Below are 21426 nucleotides of genomic sequence, written 5' to 3' on the forward strand. Positions count from 1 at the left end.
AGCCACTCTATGTCTCTTAATTGGTGCATTTAGTCCATTGACACTGAGGGAGATTATTTTTATGGATTTAATGTCATCTTTGTGTATAAGTTTTATGGGTCTGTTGGTCTGTCTTGTCTTTAAGTAGACCTTTTAGTTATTTCTTTAAGGCTGGTTTTGCATCTGTACAGTTTTTGAGCTGTTGCTTATCTGTTAAGCTATGCATCCTTCTTTTCAACCTGAATGTGAGTCAGGCAGGGTGCAGTATTCTAGGTGAAGCATCCATTTCATTCAGTCTTGTCACAAAATTCCACCACTGTCTTCTGGTCTTGATAGTTTCTTATGACATGTCTGCTGTAAATCTTAAGGATGCTTCTTTGAATGTAATTTTCTTTTTTGATCTTTCTGCTTTCAGTTTTCTATCTCTATCTCTAGGATTCTTCATTGTGACTAGGATTTGTCTTGGGGTGTTTTTCTTTGGGTCTCTTTTAGCTGGTACTATTTGGGCATGCAGGATTTGGTTGCATGCAGTCTTTAGCTCTAGGAGTTTCTTGTGATGATGTCTTTGACTGTTGATTCTTCCTTGGGATTCCCTTCCTGGGCCTCTGGAACTCCAATGATTCTTATGTTGTTTCTGTTGTTTATCAAAGTCTTCTATTTTCTATTTTCTGTTCACATTCTTTGAGTACTTTTTCCATTGTTTGATCGTTTGCCTTAAGGTTCTTTTCCAATCTCTTCTGCTGTATGGAGTTGGTCTGCCTTTGATCTTCCAGTTCATTGATTCTGTCCTCTGCTGATATTACCCTGTTAGAGACTTTTCATTGAGCTTTTCAGTTCAGGTACAATGTTTTTCAGATATTATTTCAGTTTGAAGTTTTTTGATTTCTGTCTTTGTATTCTGTTCAGCTTGGGCTATGTTTTCTTTGATTTCCATGAGGATTCTCCATATATCTAATCTAAACTCCTTATCTGAGAGATTAATCAGATGGTTGGTTTTTTTGGGGGGTCATTAAAGCTATCATCTTTATTCTCTGTGCATGGTGTTTGCCTGCAAGGTTTCCCCATTGCCACGCTTGTAGTGTGATTGGTTTTTCTGCTTGTTATGGTGGGATTCATCAGAAAGAGCACGTGGCTGCAAAACAAAGTAGAGCAACCATGCTCTTCTGGAACCTCTAGGAGACAGTTTTTGCTGGGCCCTTTCTTGGCCCTCTCAGGAGAGTTTTCAGAGACAGAAGAGTAGAGAAACACTCAAAGGTGGCATGTCCCCTCAGTCTCTCTCAGTTAGTAATCTCACAGCAGAGGCATATCACTCCTGCCTGCCTTCACAGACAAGGAATGGATTTGAGGACCAGAATTTTCTAGTACTGAGCCAGGAGTAACTGCTGAGAGTCTCTGGGTGTGGACCCCCCCCCCAAAAAAAAAAACAAATGAAAAGAGAAGCTGGGGAAAGATGAAAACCATTCTTTTTATATTCTCTTAAATAGATGGAAGAATGGGTACTCTGTATAGGGTTTAAGATATGCAGGATGATAAGATAAAATTATTGGGAAAAAGCAGGATGTTTAATAAAATTATCTTTTGCATTCTGATCCATTTTTCAGGAAAGTTTACTGAGGCCATCTCTTTTTTTTAAATTAACTCACTGGTATAAAATGATTATTTTAAAAAATTAGATTATTATGCTTTACAAAGTTGTTCATAGTTAAGTTTTAGACATGAAAAATTTGAGCACCAGTCCCACCAGCATCATCCTCCCTCAACCAAATTTCCCAAATTCATCCCATAGGACCTGCACACATTTCCAACTCAGTCTTCCTATCAGACAACTTTTTAAGTTTGGTTGTTTAAATTTTTTAAGTTTATTCTCATTATTTTATTGTTGTTGACTCTGCAGTTTAAATGTTTAGATTTTTATTTTCATAATATCACCAATGCACCTGAATCCTCTTGGCCCTTGGGTACAGTAAATTCACAGTTGTTTTTTTCCTTTCCACTCAATGTTTTTCATTCTTGACACTACTCTAGGGAAAAGAGTTTCCTGAACATCCCCCTCCCATTTAAACTATTGCATTTTTCATGCAGTTATTCTAAAACCATATATAAATTATATCATGCTATATTTATTCTTCTTCTGGCCTACTTTATTTAACATAAACTTGTCCAATTTCATCTATGTTGCCTTGAATTGCATCATTCTTTACAATTAGGTATTATTCTATTTTTATATATACCACATCTTCATTTTGCACTTATCTGTTGTTGCAATCTAGGTTGATTCCAACTCTTAGTTATTGTACCGAGTGCTGCAATGAATAGTGGTATGCATATGTTATTTTGAATGAATATTTTTCTTTTCTGGTGATAGATAACCAAAAGTGCAATTACTGGGTCATATGGCAGCTAGATTCTGAATTTATTGAGTACCCTCCATACTGTTTTTTATATAGGGTCTGAAACAGACAAAGTTTCAACCAGCAGTGGATGAAATTTCCTTTTTCACCATAACCAAGCAAACAAAGATTGTTCCAGTATTTTTGATATATGCTATCCTCACTGGTATAAGATTATATCTCATTGTTGTCTTGATTTATATTTTCCTAATGAAAAGAGATGATAAGCAGTTTTTTCATCTGCTTGTGATCACCTTTCTCTCTTTCTTTTTTTGTTTTCGTTTTTGGGCCACACCCGGTGACGCTCAGTGGTTACTCTTGGCTCTGGTTCAGAAATCTCTCCTGGCTTAGGGGACCATATGGGGCTCTAGGAATCGAACCCAGGTCTGTACTGTCTCAGCCACGTTCAAGGCAAACACTCTACCACTGTGCCATCACTCCAGCCCCAGCCATTCTCTTTCTAATCTTATATGACTTATTTCCTTCCTGTTCCTATATCACTACTGTTATTAGGAGCACTGTCCCCTGGTATAGGGAAAGGTACTTTAATACTCTTTAAAATGATGCTTATTTCTAATCATTACTTCTAAAGTGGCTTACAGTAGTGATTAGGAAAATATAGGTTTAAGTACTGGATCTACCACTTATTGACTCTGTAACCTTGAATAAGTCCATTAACCTGCCTAAACTTGAGATTATTCAGCTGTAAAAATGGGATTATAATAACACTTCCAATTTGTTGTAAGAAATAAATGAGAATATGCAGGAAAAGCCCTCAGTTTCATGCCTGGCATGCAACAACATCTCAATAATAAAAAAAAATGCATGTGATTTTATTTTTAAAACCCAGGGAATCAGTGTACCAGTGCATCTCAAGAGCACAGATAATGAATGCAGTGATAGTACAATAGGTAAGGCATTTTCCTTGTTTGTGTCTAACCTTGGTTCTATCCCCCCGCATCCTGTATGGTCCCCTGAGCATCACCAGGAGCAATTTCTGAGTATAAAATCAGGAGTAATCCCTGAACACCACAAGGTGTGGTCTCCAAAATACCCCCAAAAGGAAAAAAATAAAGCAGAAGATATTTTGAATCATATAATTTTCTGTGCTTGTTTGTCTTCATCTGTCTTTCTTTGGCATTTCTTCCCCCTTTTCTATTCCTATATTCTAACCCCAAAACTTGATTTAAAATTTCTATTCAAAATATGTTGTTTTCAAGTAGCAAGATGCTGAAGAGAGAGGACAGTCATCACTGAAGGGGGCAATTAATGTCCATTGGTGAATGTCAATGTGCACAGAGCAGATCTACCATTCAGAGGCTTATTAGTCAAGCGATTTTTAATCAAGCCAGATCCAGGTGGGAGATGACAAATTTGAGCCGACTAGAAAAATGAATGAGACAGGACAAAGGTTCACCAATGTAGAGAACAAGAATTTCCTATGGAGGACTCATGAAAATGCTGACTCTTTAGACAGAGAAAGCATGCTATTTAGTTTGAATTTAATGTATATCTGTATATACTGTACTCTCTTGGGCATTATCATAAAGGCCATAATTTTTACAAAGCTTAGTTTTTTTCCAATCCAAATTGAGGTTGTTTCTAAGTTAATGGTGCCCAGGGAGAGCGTATGGCTGATCTTTTTCTGAAAGTGTTCCCCAGGGTCTTCATTCGGAAACTCCTGCCTGAAAAGAGGAGACAACTTTGCTGAGATCATTCAAGCAAAAGGAAACATACTTTATTTACAGCATTACCAATAAATCCTACTGCATTATAAGTTCCTGCTCTTTGAGTAGTCTCCAAGAAACCTTCTCATAAAGGGAGTGGTATATATGTTGTCACTAAGCATGCCTGTTTAGGACACTTCTCTGAATAGTACGTCTGGAGCAAAGTGCAGCTAAATAACCCCAGGGAGAGTTTTAATACAGTATGATCAGCCCCAGCTTTTTTGTATCCCTCACCACTTTTTATTTCTTTACTTAGCTAGCAAAAGCATATTACCTAATAGCCTGGAGAAAATTCCTCATAAATATACTAGCTTTCATTGGATTTAACTACAAGTTTTCCCTTTGTTTCTTTTCTTCTTTCTCAATTTTCTTATTAACCAGTTTTCTTAACTGTGCTTTGTCTGTTCTTTGCTTCCTTTTTGTTTTTATCCATTTTTACATGTTCATTGATGTAGAAAAAACTTTATTATTTCTTTTATTTAAAAATTTTATTAAATCATTATTAAAAAGTTGGTGATAACAGAGTTTCAGGCATTCAATTTTCCCAATATTCATCCGCCCATATACTTCACTCCCCCCCTTTCTCTCTCTACTGGCATTTTCATTTCTATGTCTAGAGCCAGTGGTTTGCTCATTTTTGATACCTTTCATTCCTTAGACATATTGCTCTATATACCACAGATTAGCTAGAACATCCTGTATTTATTTTTGTACTTTCTGATTTATTTCAATTAATGTAAGTTCTATCCAAGTTGAAGACTTGTGTCATTTTATCATCCTTTATGAATGCATTGTATAACATCATGTATATAGATATAGGTATGGAATATTATATCTCTACATGGGACAAATTAATTATCCACTCTTGTGTAGTTGAACATCTAGGTATTTTTCCTATTCTGGCTATTGTATTAAGTGTTGCAATGAACATAAATTCACATATATCTTTTCTAATGAATATTCTGTGTATTGGGGCTAGATATAAAGAAGTGGAATTACTGGATATATGAAAGATTCATTCTTTTGAGAAATCTCCATATTGTATTCCATGGAGGTTGAAGCAGACATTCTCATGTATAGTGCCTGAAAGTTTCTTTTCTCCTACTCTGTTCTTGCTCCCAACACAAATTGTTCTGAGCCCTTTAAATATATGCCATTCTCACAGGTGTAATTCTCATATTCTTCTCATTTAGATTTCCCTGTGAGGAAATCCAAATAAGTGAGGATGTCTTCTTTTCTTTGTTTTGGTTTTTGGGTCACTCCCAGTGGTGCTCAGGGGTTACTCCTGGTTGTCTGCTCAGAAATAGCTCCTGGCAGGCACAGGGGACCATATGGGATACCAGGATTTGAACCAACCACCTTTGGTCCTGGATCGGCTACTTGCAAGGCAAACGCTGCTGTGCTATCTCTCCAGGCCCAGATGTCTTCTTTTCATATGCTTACTGGACATCCATTTTTCTTTTTAAGAGAAGTATCAGTTTATTTTCTCTTACCATTTTAAAATGGGGTTATTAAATAAAATAAAATAAAATAGATTTACTTATTTTATTTATTAAATAAAAATAAATTTATTATTGTTAAACCTTTTTTGCTGTTGTTAAGTAAGATAATCATCATTTTCCCCCAGTGCTCTCAATCCAGTGTCAGAATATATTGTCCTTTTCTGGCATTATTTTTCTTTTTTTCCTTTTTTTTTTTTTTTTTTTTGGTTTTCTTTTGGGCCACACCCAGTGGTGCTCAGGAGTTACTCCTGACTGTCTGCTCAGAAATAGCTCGTGGCAGGCACGGGGGACCATATGGGACACCGGGATTCGAACCAACCACCTTTGGTCCTGGATTGGCTGCTTGCAAGGCAAACACCGCTGTGCTATCTCTCCGGGCCTGGCATTATTTTTCTTTAAAATTATTGACCATATCTTAAAGATGAGTCTAATAATAGTCACAACTTGCATTTTATTAGTTTTTTAATGTTTTTGAAGTGTTTATTTCCTTGTTTAGTTTTAAAATTAGGCCTACCAGAGAAAATTTCAATGTTTATAAATTATAGCAGCCTTCTAAATATGAGTTCATCAAGATTACCATAGTCATGGACCCTGATAAATAGCAAATGTTGATGTACTTGAAACAAAACTGAAGAACCTAAATACTTGGCTTTTCCAGAGCTCATATTCATCACACAGAAGATCAATGCAGTGCTCGCTTCAGCAGCACATATACTAAAATTGGAACGATACAGAGAAGATTAGCATGGCCCCTGCACAAGGATGACATGCAAATTTGTGAAGTGTTCAATATTTTTTGGTCTCACTCATCTATGGGTTTTAAGAAAAATGAAAGACATTCTTGCAATAATAATTTTCAGACACATTGGTGATGGGAATGTTGCACTGGTGATGGGTGGTGTTCTTTACATGACTGAAACCCAAACACAATCATATATGTAATCAAGGTGTTTAAATAAAATAAAAAATAATAATAATAAATTAAAATAAATAAATAAATAAAATTATTTCATTAAAAAAAGTTCAATGCAAAGTTCTAATAAGTATAGAACTAATACTAATAAGTATTATACTATTGATATAAAAAAGTGCCATCAGCACATAAAGGAAAGTTTGATTTTTTTTCCCCTGATGGTAAATGAGTGTCACAGAGCCTATAGGTTTTTTTTCAGACTGTCATATGCTGTGCTGAGAACATTTTAAGAAAAGAAGCAACATAAAAATAATATGAATCAAAATATAAAATATGTGGTGTATTTTTGTCATTAGTTACTAAATGTATATGGAAAATATTAGTTATATAAGAGTAGTGAAAGATTTTTTTATTTGTCTGTTTTTGGGCCATGCCCACTGACACTCAGGGGTTACTCCTGGGTATGCTTTCAGAAATTGCTTCTGCCTTGGGGACCATATGGAACGCTGGAGGATCGAACTGCAGTCCTTCCTAGGCTAGCACAAGCAAGGCAGACGTCTTACTGCTTGCATCACCACTCCGGCCCTGGAGAGTAGTGAAAGATTTGTCCAAATGTTTTGCTGCAAAAATTGTGAAGACATCAGATTATAAAATTAAGAATATTGTTAAATGTTTGGAGAATGATTTTAGAGAGGTCCCTGAGTTGTATATCCTGTTTTAACAATTTTTAACATAAATTACTTAAAGACCATTTATCATATATTGAACATAATTAATCATAATATATTTGTTTCCAGATAAATGGAGGCAAAATTATTTAAAAAACGAAAAAAAGGGGAAAAAAGTAGAAAGAAAACAGTACAGCAATAAGAGAACTTGTGAATATTATTGTATCTCCCAATGAGGTCATTAAGTCATTGTCAGACGGCTTAGTAAGCTCTTGTTGCTAGTTGATCAATCTGTTACTTCTTTTATTTTTAAACATTAAATTGGTGTGATCCTATGGGTATGACAGTATTAAAAAATCGAGTTGTAAAATGGCTGTGAATGTGGCCATACAGTTCAGAAATACCAAACACTATTGCTGATACTGCAAATTTTGTGGGGCGTGTTTTTGGCTGCTAGGCCTTCAGGAAATTTAAGAAGGTAGTGGGACGGGGCCGGGCGGTGGCGCTAGAGGTAAGGTGCCTGCCTTGCCTGCGCTAGCCTTGGATGGACCGCGGTTCTATCCCCCGGTTTCCCATATGGTCCCCCAAGCCAGGAGCGACTTCTGAGCGCATAGCCAGGAGTAACCCCTGAGCGTCACCGGGTGTGGCCCAAAAACCAAAAAAAAAAAAAAAAAAAGAAGGTAGTGGGAGGGTGCCTGCACTTACTCCAAAAAAGTCCTGGTGATGTCAGTCCAAATCTTTTGTATCTCTAGTTTGGTCAGATTGGTATATCTACAGAGAGGTGTATAGGAGTGGTAAGCACAACCATTGGTGAAAGAGCAATTGTGGGTGATGCAGCTGGCATGGCTTTAGCAAGACTAACTCTCTCTTCCTAAAATTATCACTTTCAGCTGCAAGACCAGGTACCATTATTTTTCATGGCTTTGTATACTATATATATGTATATATACTATATATATGTATGTATGTATGTATGTATATATATATATATCTTCTGAGAACTGGCCAAATGTAGACATGGCAACTGTTTGTAAGAGTGTTTTCCCAGTTTTTCTTCATGTCAGAATAGATACATTAGCCCATTTTGATTAGTTTTCCTAAATGAGTTATTAATTGGCTTTTTGTTTGCTTGTGTTAACTAATATAGCTGTAATTTTGTTCCATGGAAGTAAGAATATCTATGTTACCCCACTTTTTCTGAGATTTTTGTCCTTAATAGAGGACCAATGTGATCTCTGTCCAGAGACTAGACTTGTCATAAATTACGTTGATCAGTATCCTACCTATGTTATTGAAAAGACTACAAATGTTCAGAGCAAATAGTGGACACTTGAACCTTTTTTCTTGAGGAAAAAGGCTAAAAGACCTTTGGGAACATCAAACTTTAACCAAGCACTGAATTCAATAAGAAATAATGGATATGGGTAAGTTTGTGATTGTTTTCTATTTCTTGGCATCCTGATTTAATTAAATTTAATTAAAATAAGAAAATAAAAATTTTGATCTTGCCCAAAGAACAGACTCTTTACAACTTGGCATGATTTCACAAACTAATTATTGGTTTCAGAGGAGACTTATCACAGGGAACTGGCTGAAGATAAGGATTCATTAATATTCTATTATTATTCATTTGCTGTAATTGAGTTAAGAGCTGGATAAAGGAGAAAAGACAATAATGGAACTAATAAAACTAACAGAACTAATGGAACTAATTGAAAAGACAATAATGGAACTAATAGAAGAAATTTTATTTTTAAAAACTGAATTGATAAATAAGAAATTTTAAATAAAGGTTGAAGAAAAATGAAGACTTAGAGTGTTTATATGGTCATTATTTATATTGATGAGGAAGTAGGAAGAGAGATGAAGTGATAGCTGAAAATAAAAGAGCCACAAGTTGATATGGGGAATACTAGAAATGGGTTTAAGGGAATGGCCCAACAGAAGTATTCAATAAACAAAGGGAAATTTGTGTCTGATATTCAGAAAAGAGATGTAAACATTGAAAGCTTTTGATTAGTATGCATAGAATATGATAGATATAATAATGCAGAGAAAGTTGGAATTCTTGAATCTGATCCTGAGTTTACAATCAACTCTCTGGATAAAATTGAACAACTTGACGATTGATCTTTCTGGACATTAAAATATTTCTCTACGTTCTCCTCTGTAAATTGTGTTGAACAGTGAAATGCCTTCCCTGGCTTTATCACCTACTTTATACTTTGTGTAATGGGCTCAGGAGAAGAGACACATGGGGAATAAACCATGTAACATATATCATGGTGTGGGGGACCTACCTCTACTGAGTTGAAAATATTAAGAGACAAAAGGTTTACCTTGCTTGAGCAAGACAAAATTAAATGAACCAATTTCAAGTCTCTCTGTCTTTCTCTATTTCTCTATGTGCCTTCCTCCTCTCTGTCTGTCATCCTTCTTCCCACCACTCTCTCTTTTATTCTTATATGTTCAGGCAGGACCTTAGATAATTTCTCATGAATATATATCAGTTCAATTAAATAGATGTCCAGATACTGAACACTATAAAGAGTCCTAGGAAGATATGTGCTTACTATCAAGTATCCTTTAGTGATGTCCAGTGCATAACTCTTAAATAGATAGTACTCCCCTCTGAGAGAAAGACTTTATCATCTATATATATACTCCATGAAGAGCATGGACATAAATATTAACAAAAATGCTGCATAATATGAATTTTAAAAGCTAGAACAATGTGGCAAAAATTAAAGTTGCATAAAAATCTACTCTAAAGAACTTTGATTAGTATATTTAAAAATAATACATTTTGTGAAATATAAAAATATTTTAAATACATTAATACATGTTGAACTGTATAATGAAAGGAAATCACTCTTTTGTGAGGGTCAAACTCAATAATGCTCTGAGGTTACACCTGGGTTTATACTCAAAAATTACTCTTGTGGAAAAAAATATAACAAACAAATGGGACTGCATTAAACTAAGAAATTTCTGTACCTCAAGAGAAAGTAATCACTTCTGCACCTCACAGAAAAAGGTAACTAGGATATAAAGACTACACACAAAATGGGAGAAGCTACTCACCCAATACCCCTCAAAATATCTAAGTTATACAACGCACTGATAGAACTCAGCAAAAAAAATACATCTAACCCCATCCAAAAATAAGAAGAAATCAACATTTATTTTATTTGTTTTATTTTCTTAAAGAAAAAATACAGATAGCCAAAAGGCACATGAAAAATTGCTCCATATCACTAATCATTAGGGAGATTCAAATCAAAACAAAAATGAGGTATCATTTTATACCACAGAGACTATCACACATCACAAAGAACAACTAGTGCTGGTGCACATGCAAGAGAAAGGAATTCTCATTCACTGCTGGTGGGAATGCTAACTAGTTCAGCGTTTTTTGTAATACAATATGAATATTACTCAAAAACTTGGAAAATGTGGGGCCAGAGCAATAACACAGTGGGTAGGGTTTTTATCTTGCACAAGGCAGGCCTGGGTTTAATCCCCAGCATCTGATATGGTCCCCTGAGCCAACTGGAAGTGATTTCTGATAATAGAGTCAGGAGTAACCTCTGAGCACCACCAGGTGTGGCCCCCAAACAAGAAAGAAGACAAAATTGTAAAATGAGCTCCCATATGATCCAGCAGTACCACTCCTATGGATATTCCCTAGGAACACAAAAACACCATACAGAATATGCCCTATACACTCTTACATTTATTTAAGCACTATTTGCAGTATCAGAATCTGGTAATAACTCGAATGCCTGAGAACAAATGAGTGGCTAAAGAAACTGTGGTATATCTACACAATGAAATACCATGCAGCTGTTAGGAAATAAATGAAGTCATGAAATTTGCTTTTACATGGATGTATATGGAGAGAATTGTGCTGATTGAAATGAGTCAGAAGAATATATATATGCATATATAATATCACTCATTTATGGGCTATAAAAATAAAAATAGTATAGTAATAATATCTAGAAAAAATAGAGAGGAGGGCAAGTCCAAAGTAGGAAGCTTGCCACAAATAGTGGAGCAGTGTAGTTAGGGCAGAGAAAGAACCATTATGATAATGATACAGATAGCCAATAGTGATCAGTTGGAACTTATCACTTGGGACAATAATTGGGTATTGGACAGAGATAAAGTGATACCCATGGAGCCCCTTCATTAACAATAGTGCAAACCACAATATGTAAAATGGAGAAATGGAAGAGAGAGAAAGAGAGTGAGTGAGAGAGTGAAAGAATGAGAGAGAGTGAGTGAGAGAGAGAGAGAGAGAGAGAGAGAGAGAGAGAGAGAGAGAGAGAGAGAGAGAGAGAGAGAAGACTATTATGCCTGCCCAGAGGTAGGCAAGGTAGAGAATGGGAGGGAAACTAGGACATTGGTGGTAACTAATGTTCATGGGTTGGTGTATATTTTAAAACTAAAACTCAGTCATGAACAAATTTGTAATCATGGTGTTTAAATCAAAGAAAAAAATTGAAAAAAAAATAAAAAAGAAAGAAAGAAACAATGACCAGGATACTAACACTGACCCATTATGGAAGAATATCATTCACCAAATATTCATTTGATAAAGGGTAGCAATGGTAGAGCTTGATAGAAAAAATCTTACCCCATCATAAAAATGGGGATAAAAGATGAACAAGAACTTTCTCAAAGTAGAAATATGGATGGCCCAAATGCACATAAAAATGGTCTTCATCACTAATCACCAGGGATATGTAAATCAAAGCAACAATGAGGTATCACCTCACACCACAGATACTGCTGGTATACAAAAAGCAAGAAAGGTAGAAAGGTACTCATTTACTCCTAGTGGAAATGTTAACTGGTCCAGACTTTTGGAAAAACAATATGGATATTCCTCAAAAGAACTAGGAATTGAGCTCCAAAATGACCTGGAAATATGCCTTATGAGTTCCAAAACACAATGCAGAAAAGACTTCTGCACTCCTATATTTATTACAAAACTATTCACAAATGCCAGAATCTGAAAACAGCCAAATGCCCAAGAACAGATGAGTGGATAAAGAAATCATGGTACATCTACAATAAATACTAGGCAACTGTTAGAAAAATGAAGTTATAAAATTTGCAGATACAAAGATTTATATTATGCTGAAGAAATGAGTCAGAGGAAAAGGGATAGACAGAATAATAACACTCATTTCTGGGATATAAAAATGTTTATAGTATTACCCAAAGGCAGTAGGGATTATGTCTAGGAGGACTGATCCATGGGTGGAAGATTGCAATAATGAGCAGGGTAAGGTAGTGAAGGCAGAGAAGGGACCATTAAGACAATGATAGTTGTAAATATCATTCTGGACAAGAACTGGAAGATGAATGGAGGTAAAGTGATATGCATTATACTCTTTCAGTTAGCAATATTGCAAATAATAACGTCTAAAGGAAAACAGGGGGCCAAGCAATAGCTCAGCGGTAGGGCTTTTGCCTTGCATGTGGCAGACCTGAGATGGACGCAGGTTTGATCCCCAGCATCCCATATGGTCCCCCAAGCCCGACAGGAGCGATTTCTAAGCACAGAGCCAGGAGTAACCCTTGAGAGCAGCCAGGTGTGGCCCCAAAACAAAAATAAGCAAACAAAAGAAGAACAGGAAGAGTGAAAGAGAGAGAGGAAGAGAGAGAGAGAGAGGAAGAGAGAGAGAGAGAGCGAGAGAGAGAGAGAGAGAGAGAGAGAGAGAGAGAGAGAGAGAGAGAGAGAGAGAGAGAGAGAGAGAGAGAGAGAGAGAGGAAGAAAAATGTCAGAAGCAGACAGGGCAACAGTGGGAGGGCGGGAGGGAAATTTCGGACATTATTGGCTGAAAATATGCACTGAATGGGTATTAGGCATTATATGATTGAAATTCAATCATGAACAACTTTGTAAATGTGTATCTTATTGTGATTCAATTAAAAAACATATTAAAAAAGAATTACTCCTGGTGGTATTTGGGGAATATTTGAGATTCCAGGGATTCAAAAGTAAGGAACCCACCAACTGCACTATTGCACCAACCTCCAAAATAAGTCACTACTAATTGAAAGATAACTTTAGAAAAGGAATAGAAATATTGATAAACATATGAAAAGCATTGATGAACCAATATTAGAGTAATAAATGGCCCAGAAAGATTAACAGAGGCACATATAGGAAAAAAGGACATTAACTTGAACTAAAGAAACCAGTAAGTCTTAAATCACAAAATTACATATATTATTTCATTTATATAGATTTTCTAGTTTAGAAATTGTGAGGCTAGAAAACTCTTGAGACTAGTCCAACCCACCAATAATTATCACAGGACTTACAGAAAACTGAAGAGTTGGTTTGAGTTTAGTATTTGTAACTGATTTGGATAAAAATGTAGGAGAGGCAGATTTTGGTGAAGGATAGAATTGAATGGATTTAAGGAATGTTGTGGACTATGAGGGTCATTTCATATTTTCAAACTTTTATATCAAATAATTATCTTATAATTGAGTCCCAAGTATTGCTTTCTGAAATGGAAAGTTTTGAAATGGAAAGTTTTGTTGCACTGAAGTTGAGGAAATTAAGGAACCCTGAAGAGACAATGTATAAATTTTACTAAATCACTCCATGATCCATAGATGAGAATAAATAGAGATATAGAGCTAAAGAGATGATGAATAAGAACTTGGAGTCTCAGAAAGTGATTGATAGCATGCCAAGTGATTGGGAGGACTTTAGTACCAGTGAGCAAAGAGAAGAATAAAAATAGAGATCAAGGAATACGTAAAGGTATGTAAGAGAAATCAGCTTCCATTCATCTAGTTCTGAGGAAAGTTCTTAGAATAATATATGCTCAATGGCACAACTAATTTGATAGTCTTTTTAATAAAATACATCAAAACACATTTAGTATGCATATATATCATTTAAACCATATTAAATGCTAATATCATATAATAATAATAATAATAAAAATGTCAATTTTCTTTACCATTTTTTTGTAGGGCCACATTTTACAGTGCTCAAAGATTCTTCCTGGCTTTGTGCTCTTGGAACACTTCTGGAAGGTTCTCAGGGTCCTCCTGGGTTCCCAGAGATTAAACCCAGGTCAGCCTTAAGCAAAGCACGTGCTTTACCTGCTGTACTATTTGTCCAGTCCTTCTTTCTGTCTACTAGAGAAAAATGTTCTTATGAATCTTTGACATACTTTCTGCATCTAATTTTAGGTAACTGAAGAACTTTACTTTTTCTGATGTATTATGAGAAGCATTTATTTAACATATGGCTATTACTGTGCACGGGAAATGAGGTATGAACAATAAAGACTTTTGTATGACTTTAGTTCTATATCTCTCTCTTCAAAAACTCTTGGAAAAAATGTTAGGGAATACTGAAAATAGTCATTCATCGGTTTTTGTTTTATACATAATTGGAAAAACTAGAAAATAAGTTGAAATTTTGTATTCCAAGTTTTCAATGATTTCACTTGATGTGATTAGATCTAAGTATCTTCTGTTATGTATTTGGACATTTTCTACTTATATAATCACATGTTAGTTCATTTATTATTACCCAGAATTTAATTTACTTCATCTAATAGCAATTATTTATGTAATTCTACCCTTTTAGGCAGTATTTTTTTATTTTACAAATGGGAAATCAAAGTCAGAGAAGTGATTTAGTTACTGAGATTAAATTAATACTGGAACAGGGAATCAAATCTTGACTAGGATGTATATTTTATGTTTTAAATGCCAATGTAAAAATATCATCAAGGATAAGATATGACCCTATTATAAAAAGACATGAAATATTTATTAACTAGGTTCATACAATGATACGAACCTTTTATTATGTGTATTGCTGGAGATCCAACTAATGTCGTCACAATGCAAGGTAAGTAAGTGTTCTAAGGCTAAGCCACATCCCAGCCCTTTACATTTTATTTTTAGAGAAATCATTGGCATTGTAACAAATTATACATTAGTGGTATGAAATTACAGGTCTACGTAAGTTTCTGGAATGCTTAGGAATAAGTAAGATAAGCAAGAATTTATCTTCATATTGAGATCATTGTTATTTTATGGATTATGATCCCTTTGTGAATTGGCTTGCAGAGTGGTCCCTTGAAAAGTTTTGTCTTTAGGCTTAAGATTTGAAGTGGTTCTATAATAAAGCTTAATTTGTAAAAAAAAAAAATTATCTCTAGTTTTACATTGGATCAAGTTCATGGATAGATATTTTTATTTTTTAGTAACATACATTTTTGAAACAGAAATTACTATTTTTATTGATACACTATTTTTTTGTTTTCCTTCTTGGCACCAAGGAAGAGTGCACTTCTTAATCCAATTTCTCGAAGTTAAGTAAAACATTATATTTTCTTTGATTATGATAAAATTAAAATTAAAGCATTTAGGGGCCAGGAAAGTGGCACTAGAGGTAAGGTGTCTGCCTTGCAAGCGCTAGTATAGGAAGGACTGTGGTTCGATCCCCCGGTGTCCCATATGGTCCCCACAAGCCAGGAGCGATTTCTGAGGGCATAGCCAGGAATAACCCCTGAGTGTCAAACAGTTGTGGCCCAAAAACCAAAAAAAAAAAGCATTTAATTTTTATATACCCTTTAATCTGCCTCCATTTCCTGTGGAAATCCACATAATGATGCATCCATCATCTTTGGATAGAATGGAGCAGAAGCTACTGCCAAGCTTCAATAGATACATAATAGGAACAAAAGTAAACCTACCTTAGTTATTATAAACCATAGAAATTTAGCGTTGTTACAGGAACATAACCAAGCTAATCATGGCAGCAATTATATTTACTAAAATTAAACAACTTTTATCTCATAAAAATAAGTATATTAATGGCTAAGACAGTATAAAAGAGTTAATTAATTGTGACTTATTTTAATGACTTGCCTGATTCTTCTTAGAAGCATCTTAACTAGTCATACCAGGTTTCTTTGCAATTGTACTAAATAAATATTGTGAGCAAACATATCCCCAGCAATAGTCCTTTAGAGAATTCAAAATGATTGGATTGGACCAGTGGTCCAGGCAAATAAACACTATTTGCTTCCTTTTCCCTTTCACTTTCTCTGAGAAATGAAGAATACTCCAGTCATTTAGGTTCCTCCATGGGGACAGTGGTGACAATGATCCCTTTATTCTCTGGAGATGCCATGTCATGGTTAAGTCACTTGAAACTGTTTAATAATATGTGAAGGTCTTGTTGGGTTATGAAGTCCCAGAGCCACTTCATCATATATTATCTGCCACCTCCCTCATTTGTTCCCATGAACAGAAGAGTCTCCCAGGATCCTTATAAAGTGGATGAGCTATCACAAGCATGACAATAATAGGAAAGAGGTGGAGGAAAGTGTCTCCACTGTTAGCAAGCACAAGTTGAACATATCCTAATAAGTGACAGCAACAGGTGATAAAGAGCTAATTCTAAAATTCTAACAATTCACCAATGGCACCATTTATCATTCCAATTTTAGTATATGTGCTGCCGAAGCGAGCACCAATGTGACCCTTTAATTTAACAGAAGATGATATGTAGGTAAAGAGGCAAATGTTTTCATGTGAAGAACAAAGGATGTGGAACAAATTATCTTTTCTCCAAAGTGATCTCTACCATTTACCAATATCATCACTACATGTTTCTGTTTAATATAAGCACAGTTCATCGCCAGCCCAGTGAGTTCAGTGATACCTGCTATGTGTGTTCATTCTCACTATTCTTCACAGAAACTTTAATATTTTTGTTCTATATTCTTTCCTTTGTACTGAATCAGGTAACATATACAGTAATATCGAGATATCTACAGATAACCTGTCTCTTTCAGGGTCATATTTTTCTTAAATATTCAATGATAACCTAAATTTCTATGCTGTCTAATTCAAAATTCTATGTTTTGTCTTATTTGACTTCTTGGGATTTTATAAGTATCCTGAATTATATACACATATTTCATAAATAGATCCTGGCAGTGCTTTTCCCCTTTACTATCTGATCTCAGATGACTGTTGGACATTCCTGTAGCCCCCAGCCCCACCCTTATTGTTTGTAACCCTTCTCCAAACTCATGTTCTTAATCCCTACACAGTTTCCTCTACCTCTGATCCCACGTACTCTCATTTTTTTTGTTTTGTTTTGGGGCCAGGCCCGCCAATGTTCAGGGGTTACTCCTGGCTCTGCTCTCAGAAATAACTCCCATCAAAACAGGAATTGAACCTGAGCCAGACAAGTGTGAGGCAACCCCACCCACTGTACTATTGCTCTGCCAAACCCCCACACTTTGATGGAGGATTAACTTTATATCTTCTCTGCACAGTAAGGATTGACTCTAACAGGATTATATTCAAGATTTAGGGACAGAGTGATAGTTCAGCAGCTAGGGCACTTGCCTTCCACTCAAGGGTCAATCTCCAGCATCCTATATTCTCCCCAAACACTGCCAAGAATAATTAATGAATGTAGAGTCAGGAGTAACCTCTGAGCACTGCCAGGTGAACTCCACATTCTGCCCAATTATGTTAATATAGCGTTAGAATTGGAGTGAGGAAGGGGTAATGTTATCATTATTTTCTTATCACTAGACTTTGTTTTTTCCAAATGTAATTGTCTAAATAGTCTCTTTAGAAGCATCACTTTGGAATTTGTCAGGCAAATAAAGTTCCAACTAATGAATTACAATAGCCGGGACTAGGAAAAAAGTTGACCTCTAAACTAAACTATCTTTGGAGTTATTTCTCTAATGGAGCATTAAAAAAGGAATTGCTGAGAACTTGTTACATTAGTGTTTTCTTGCAAGATCAGGTTACGTTCTACTTAAAAGAATAGTTTGGGGGCCAGAGTGGTAGCACAGCCGGAGGGCATTTGCCTTGCATGTGGCTGACCTCCGACTGATGCGGGTTTGATCCCTGGCATCCCATATCATCCCCTGATCCTGGAGCGATTTCTGAGCTCAGAGCCTGGAGTAACCCCTGAACCCCCCTAAAAAGAAAAAAATAATTTGATGATATCGCCCTGACTTGAAGATTGGGCCTACCATTTTTCTAGGACCAAACTAAAGAATCAAAGTGAAAAATTGGGTAATTATATTTTAACAATCATTTTCTGATTATAAATAAATAAAAATCAGAGAAAAGTTGCCAGATACCTGGATCCAAATTAACAGTTACCTAATCTTAGTCATATTGAAAAGAAGAAAAATAAACTCTTAGTTTTTTTTACAATGTTCTGACTCTTGTTTATTGCTTTATTCATTTATTTGACATGCTGCATTAGAAAATGTTACTAAAATAGAAATCACACCTAACCTCTTCAAATATTTACTTATTACTTTTTAATCTGCTAGTGCTATTTTTATTTTGTTTATTTGTTTTATTTTGACTACTGAGAGCATTACCAATCTCAGGTTATTCTTCCTATAAACTTAATATCATTTCAGTGCTAACCACAACGCTTATAGTCTTTTATATTACATGAAACAATTTAGTTTCTCGTCACTGCAAATGTCTTCATTTCAGAAAAGAATCTTGGCTTTATTAAAAAAAACAGCAACAACCTAGTTTTCCTTCAAATTGACAAAGAGTTCTATTTTTAAAAGTTTTTTTCTGAAAGTGATTTGCTTTCCACTTCTGAAGAAAATAAAAAGATGCATCCTATCAACCTTGAAATAAACCCTTCCCCTATATCTAAGTGTTCAGCATCTTTTATCAGGAATTGGCAAATCAAAACCATATTGAAATATCAGCTATTTTATGTTAGGCAAATTCTCATCAGAAAAAAATGTATTAGAAGTTGGGGGAAAGAAAATCCTGGCACATTACTGGTGAGGATATAAATTTATATACCCATGATTTAAGACAATGGAGAGGTTCCTCAGAAATTACGTACAGACTATGATATGATCCAGAAATTCATTTTCTGAGTATACCCAAAGAAGATTAAAAAATACTTTGGTGAAATATCTGTGCTCCCATGTTTGCCACAACATTATTAATGAGCCCAAATATGGAATCAATGTGTTAGGCAATGGGTAAGTAGATATAGTATATAGATATGCAGTAGATCTATATTTATCTATTAAGACATTAGCTTTATTGGGGCCGGAGAGATAGCATGGAGATAAGGCGTTTGCCTTTCATGCAGAAGGATGGTGGTTCGAATCCCGGCATCCCATATGGTCCCCTGAGCCTGCCACGAGTGATTTCTGAGCATAGAGCCAGGAGTAACCCTTGAGCACTGCTGGTGTGACCCAACCCTCCCCCCCCCCAAAAAAAAAACAGAAAAAAAAAGACATTAGCTTTATTAAGAAAAAACTGTACATTGTGGGTTGATTTGAAGTTTAATATACTAAATCAAAGAAGTCACATGCAAGGAAAAAAACAGCTGCATGATTTTACTTCTATTTGGAATCTAAAAGAAGTCAGATTTAAGGTAGTTATCAAAGTGGGCAGGTAAGGGAAATGGGCTAATAATCACCAGAGGGCGCAACATTAAAGTTAAAAAGGATGAGAAAGTCTAGAGATTAAGTACACAGTATGTTTAGTATAGATTATATTAATGCTGTGGTAAAATATTGGAAATTTACTAGAACTAGGGTTTGGCCATTATCATTACAAATGCATTGTTGGAATGGAATAAAGTGTCTCTGGTCATCAGCTGGGAGGAATGTCCTTGGTCCCAAATGCACTGGGAAGATGAAATTCATCTCTCACTGCATGGCATGACAGGGTTAACACAAGCTATTCTATGTTAAATTAGTCTAAAGAAGTCTCTTACAAAGTCTCAACCAGGAGATCAAGGCACTTTTTGAAAACAAATAATAGTTTTGAGGTCAAATAATGAGAAAACATTGCAGAATAACATTTTTCTTTTATTTTTGTATCACACCCAACTATTCTCTAATTATTACTCTGTGCCTAGGAATCACTCCTAATGTTGCTCAGGGCACCATATGTGGTGTGAGGGCTTAACCCCAGTTTGGCTGCCTGCGATGCAAGTGCCTACCCATTTGACTATCTCTCTGGCCTAGTGTCTCATTTTTAGATATTTGTTTCTTAGCCTCTCATCTGCTGTCAATCATTATGCTTTTAACTATGTTCTTTCCAATATCTCAAACTTTCACCCCCCTCCTCTTTAACAAAATTCATTTTTTAGTTAGTTCACTGAGTCATTTATTTCAATTATGTTGCCTGAGCAGAATGAAATCCCTCTTTGTGTAGCTTCATAGCATTGTATAACTGTTCAAAGTAGTACTACAACAATCATTTTGTATTTTATCTCATACATTATACCTTTACCACTAGACTGTGAACACTATGAGGACAAAGAACATGCCTATATATACATGCATATGTAAATATATATAAAGTATCTTTTGTATTTGTATTTGATAGAACTCAAATAAATAGCTGTTGATAGAATAAGTGACCACAGGAGACATATTTGCATATCACTGACTCAGAGATATCCTTTAGCAGAGAAATCATATATTTTCTAACTCTAAATTTCGCATATTTTTTGATCCACAAACATTTTTTTCGTGTTTCTTTAACATCTTGCAGAATAAGGATTCTAAGAAGCACATGTTAAAAATTCATTTCTAAAACCAATTGGCCATACGTTTTTTATGTATTAGAATTTAAAAGTCTTAAATTTTATGTATTTTATTCCACTCATTTAGCAGAGAAAGAAAATAATAAGCTACAGTGATTGTATTTCCCCTTAATATCACACAACTAGTTATTAACACAAAAAAGATGGAAAATCAGTGTTCTCATGCATAGTCTAGTGAGTGCTCCATATTCTTATATTATATAAAATTCAGTTGTGAAATAGAAAAATAACTGATTATTAGGAATTTCATTTAGAACCACTCTATTTTCTCTTTATTTGCATTAAAGCTTTATTTGTGACTTGTATAATAGCATTTATTTAGATGTAACTATTTAACATTAATGACTACTGTGAAAATCTAAATGATTGCATTTTAAATTAATCCTATAATAAGTTATTAGATAACAAATAAAAGGATATTTTAGTTCCCACTCTTTAGTATATTTCTTTTCTCTGTTCTTTAATCTTACTAACATGACTGCTTTCTTTCTTTGTCACATACCTTTTCTAGCAGGAGTTTTTAAAATTATTAAGATTAAATTAGAAGACCTAACTTAGCTTCTGGCCGGCATTGCCAAATTATCAAGTGGTCTCTCAGTAGAGCAGTG

General features: G+C 35.1%; 1 non-coding gene across 1 annotated transcript; it reads left to right on the forward strand.

Annotated features, from left to right (window-relative positions):
• The first annotated feature begins 6288 nt into the window (after positions 1–6288).
• LOC125995943 (U6 spliceosomal RNA) lies at positions 6289–6395 on the forward strand. Its single transcript, XR_007491188.1, has one exon. It is a non-coding gene; the product is annotated as a U6 spliceosomal RNA (small nuclear RNA).
• The last annotated feature ends 15031 nt before the right edge of the window (positions 6396–21426 follow it).

The sequence above is a fragment of the Suncus etruscus genome, chromosome 1 (assembly GCF_024139225.1).
Source record: "Suncus etruscus isolate mSunEtr1 chromosome 1, mSunEtr1.pri.cur, whole genome shotgun sequence".
Classification (NCBI taxonomy): Eukaryota; Metazoa; Chordata; class Mammalia; order Eulipotyphla; family Soricidae; genus Suncus; species Suncus etruscus.